At 44.8% G+C, this 4,954-nt stretch overlaps 1 long non-coding RNA gene across 1 annotated transcript; it reads left to right on the top strand.

Moving 5' to 3' along the window:
• The first annotated feature begins 1,686 nt into the window (after positions 1 to 1,686).
• On the top strand, positions 1,687 to 4,663 carry LOC138438957 (uncharacterized). Its single transcript, XR_011256514.1, has 3 exons — positions 1,687 to 1,752; positions 2,775 to 2,835; positions 4,592 to 4,663. It is a non-coding gene; the product is annotated as an uncharacterized lncRNA (long non-coding RNA).
• Positions 4,664 to 4,954: the final 291 nt, after the last annotated feature.

Raw genomic sequence — 4,954 nt, 5'->3', positions numbered from 1 at the left:
TGTGGTTTCCTGAGCAGACCAGCCTGGGTGTCAGGCCAGGAGCAGCTCTAATATAAATTAAGATGGGGGTACTCTTTCTGCCCCCCTTGATGCCTATGTCAGAAGCTTTCTCTATCTCCTTTATACTTTAATAAAACTTTATTACACAAAAGCTCTGAGCGATCAAGCCTCGTCTCTGGCCCCGGATTGAATTCTTCTCCTCCAGGGGCCAAGAATCCCGATGTCGTGATTCAACAACCTTTCATCTTGGGGGCTCGTCCGGGATCCTTCAGGACAAGATGGGAGCTAACAATTCCAGCCTCACTCCTTTGAACTGTATCCTGAAAAACTGGGATAGACTTGATCCCCAGGGCTTAAAGAAGGCACACCTGGTCCTCCTATGTGATACTGCATGGCCAAGGTAAGAATGTAAAGAAAACTTTAAAGAATATCATCAAAAGGTGTGAGATTTGTCAGAAAAATAACCCAAAGACTGAAAAGCTAGCAAAATCTGGATTACAACGAAGTGGGAAGTATCCTGGAGAGGACTGGGAAATTGATTTTACTCACGTGCCAAAAGCTAATGGATATTCTTGCTTACAAGTTTGGGTAGATACTTTTACTGGATGGATTGAGGCCTTTCTCTGTTGTAGTGAACAGGCTAAGGAGGTTATAAAGATTCTCTTCATCAGTGGAAGGCTTCCCGTGGTGGACATCTCCACTTCAAGGAAAGGACTTTCTCCAAGTCTGTGAATACCTTTGACAACAATTACATGCGATGCCTCTTCTTCATCTGATGACAGCTACCAACCCTAAAATGGACTGGTACAACACTTTGTACTTAAACTATGGACATAATGTGACTTTTAATTTTGATTTTCACTTGTTTTTGCTATTTGCTCCCTGCATCTGTAATTGCATAACTGGATTTGTTTCTAGCCGCATGAAAGCTTTTAAGTTACAAATGGTTGCTCAAACTCCTGCTACTGCTGCACCTTTCTCCAACTACTATTTGGGGCCCCTGGATCAGATATCCTCAATATGAGGATTAGGAGAATATGTTGCCTCGCCAATTTAGGGACAACGCCCCTTCTCAGCTCCGAAGCAGTTATGGAAGGAGAACGATGCCCCTTTTCCCTAGGCAACATAATTCTTCTAAAAGAAAAAGGGGGGAATGAGACAGTCATTTCCTAGGCAGGTTGATAAGAAGTCTAGGGGTCCTCAAGGAGAGAGGGGTCTGGAATTCTCAAGGAGGAAGAAAGGACAAACTTTTTTTTCTTCTCTACATTCCTTAGGATTATATAACAATAATGTATTCTGCCTGAGGACAGTCACTGGATTAAACCTTCTGGCTAATTCTGTTATTTTAAAATGTAAATTATGGGAGTAGGTCTGGTGAGGTCTTTACAACCTCCAGACATTCTCTGGATTCATTGGAGAGTATATAACTTCATTGCTAACACTAACAAGGGGGTACTCTTTCTGTCCCCTTCTGATGCCTATGTCAGAAGCTTTCTCTATCTCCTTTATACTTTAATAAAACTTTATTACACACACACAAAAATAAATTAAGATGATGTGCATCCTTAGTCATTAATCTTTCTCTTGTGGATTTGCTCCTTTCTGGATCAGGTCTCCAGGGCCTGAGTACCTCTGGGTGAGCCAACAACACTGGATTTCCACAGTAAAGGCACAGACCCTGGAGGGACAGGGTGACTCCACTCAGGTGCAGGCCACTCTAGCACAGTCAACCATCGGCCTCTGCAGCAGAAGGTAGGCTTGTCAGAGGTTGAGGGCCACTCAAACAATACCTAGGGTCATGTAGGGTGAGGGAAGTGTCAAGGTACTCTAATGCTAGTGACCCCACCACCGCATCCTGCACCAGGAGATGGGGCAGAGAATTCCCATGCCCCCTACCTTTAGATTGGGAAGTGGACACCCCCTTCTAAAGTGGCAAGAGGGGAGGTATTAGCAGAGGGAGGCCAGAGGGTAACCAAATCCCCTTGCTCCACGAAGCCCTCCCTTGTTGACAGAGTGCTGGGCTCCCTGTTCTGCGAACTCCTGTTAGACCTATTCCCTCAGCGGACGTTCGGTGAGAACCTCCGTGCCAAGCCCCCAAGCTTGGAGCTGTGGAATCTGGATTCGATCGACACCTTGCTTTCAAAAAGCATCACCTCCTGTTGACTCTGCCTCTGTGATCTCGCCCACTGCTCTCTTCCAGCCACAGCTACACCCAATCAGACCTTCATCGGCTCTTGCTGGTCTTACTCAAAACCTCTCACGTATGCCCCATGCGCCCCCCGTCCTCAACAAAAACAAAAGCTCTTATTAGGGTAATCGTCCCAGTTCGCAGCTAGATACAAATCACTCTTTTGCTCAAAACTCTCAGCTCCCCATTACTAACTCAGTAAAATCCAAACTCCCTAGTCTGACCCCAACCTCTCTTTCCAACTACGTCCCCACTACTCCCCTCCTCCCACCCCACCCTCAGCTGAGTCAAATGAGTTGGTGTTTATTGGTACACACCCCATAATATCTAGTTTGGTCATATCACTCCTTTTTAGAATGTACTTCAACTTAAAGGTCCAGCTCAAAAGCATTTCTTCCAGCCCAAAGGCATCTCTCATAATGCCATTCCCAATGTCCCACAGCTGAATGTATCTGTTCTCTGAATTCTTAGATTTTAGCTTCACTTAGGACATATCGTTTTCCATCTTCTATTAGATATTCCTGACAACTTGTAAGCCCAAGAACAAAGTCTCAGATTTATTAACCTTTTATCCTTCCCTCTGCAGACTTTGCACATGGAGGAGACTTGGATATTCATGAGTGAACAAAACCTAAGGCTGTGCAAAGGTACAGTACACGAGGGGAACAGATTTCCACTCCAGGGTTCACAGCAGCAGTTTACAATAGCCAAGACACGGAAGCAACCTAAGTGCCCGTCCACAGATGCATGGAGAAAGAAGGTGTGTACATACATACAACAGGGTACTACTCAGTCATTAAAAAGTAGCATTCTGCCATTTGTGACAACATGGATGGACTTGATGGGTGTTATGCCAAGTGACATAAGTCAAATACAGAAAGACAAATACTCTATGATATCACTTATATGTGGAATCTTAAAAATACAACAAACCAGTGAATGTAACAGAAACTGACTTACGAAGAACCACCTAGTGGTTACCAATAGGGAGAGGGAAGCAGGGAGAAGCAACATAGGAGAAGGGGATTGAGAGGTACAGACTATTATGCACAAAATAAGCTACAAGGATATATTGTACAGGGCAGGGAATATAGCCAATATTGTTAATAACTATAAATAATCTTTAAAAATTGTGAATCACTATAGTGTGCACCTATAACTTACATATTATATATCAACTATACTTCATTCTTTTAGTGTTCTTTTTAAAAAAATAACTTTCCCATCTTTTTTATTTTACTGCTACAGTACATGGTATATTTTTTAGTACTTTATTCATTTGGCTGCACCAAGTCTTAGTTGCGGCATTCAGGATTTTTAATCTTCGTTGCAGCACGTGAACTTAGTTGCAGCATGTGGGATCTAGTTCCCTGACCAGGAATCAAACCCAGGCCCCCTTGCTTTCGGAGCATGGAGTCTTAGCCACTGGACCGCGAGGGATATCGCTATACTTCAATTAAAAAAAATTTTTTAAGGAAACAGATTTTGATAGAATGTACATCACCGACTCGATGGACATGAGTTTGGGTGAACTCCGGGAGTTGGTGATGGACAGGGAGGCCTGGCATGCTGCAATTCATGGGGTCGCAGAGTCGGACACAACTGAGTGACTGAACTGAAATTCAACCAGGGCTAAGATTGTTGTTTTCTACACTGCCTTAACCCAAGTATTTAAAACAGTGCTTCAATAACAGGTGCTCGACATCTATTTGCTGAACAAAAGAAATGAACGAGGGAAGCTTTCATAGAAGCGGGTCTATAAGCTGAGTCAAAGTGTTAAGTTGCTCAGTCATGTCCTGTGATTCCGTGAGCTATACAGTCCACAGAATTCTCCAGGCCAGAATACTGGAGTGGGGAGCCTTTCCCTTCTCTGGGGGATCTTCTCAACCCAGGGACTGAACCCGGGTCTCCTGCATTGCAGGTGGGTTCTATAGCAGCTGAGCCACAAGGGAATGGTATTGAATAGTTGGCTCACAGAGAAGGGCATTCCCAGGAGAGGCAACACATGAGCTGAATGTGGCCACGGGGACGTGCGGCTTATTGATTAAATGACAGGACTCCCACCGCAGCAGCAGCATCGAGAATTTAGCATGAAAGGTGAAGAAACCCAGAGCAGGTTAGGTGGTCCAAGTCTTGAGTTCTACACTTAAAAGCTTGCCCTAAGGCTCTGAGGAAAGGCCATATCCAATTTATGTTCCAAGACAACAACTCTGGTAGTAAAAAGGATGTGAAACGGAATAGGAGATCAATTAGGTTATGAATGAAAAGCTAGGTGGATGACAATGAGGCCCTTACCTGCAGGAACAGCAAGGAGAAGATAGTACAGATTAGTTGCTGGCGTTTGGCATTTCATTCTTCACTATGTGTTGATTTCAAGCTAACTTGATCATTCTTGTCCTTCAGGCAGCTGCACCGCCTGTTACCTTCTCATCACCCAACAGAGCAGGCTTTCAATGAAGGACAGCTGAAGCAGGCAAGATTTTTTTGTATCAGTGGCAAACAGGGCATTCTGTGAGCAGAGCATGACCCAGAGATCTTGTGAAAAGGCAGATTCTGATGCAGTGAGGCTCAGAGTCTGCATTTCTACCAGGCTCCCACGGAAGGCCGATGCTGCCGGTGCAGAGGCCACAGGCAACAAGGACTTAGAATCCAACCCAGACACAAGGTCCTTAATCGTGGTCCACCAGAAGCAGCAGAGCCTGTGGTCAAGCGTGTGGGCTCTGAGGCAAGATGGCTCGGTTCACAGCCACCTCTGCTTCACATCAA

The sequence above is a fragment of the Ovis canadensis genome, chromosome 4, assembly GCF_042477335.2.
Source record: "Ovis canadensis isolate MfBH-ARS-UI-01 breed Bighorn chromosome 4, ARS-UI_OviCan_v2, whole genome shotgun sequence".
NCBI lineage: Eukaryota > Metazoa > Chordata > Mammalia > Artiodactyla > Bovidae > Ovis > Ovis canadensis.
This window is presented reverse-complemented; position numbering and strand designations above follow the sequence as displayed.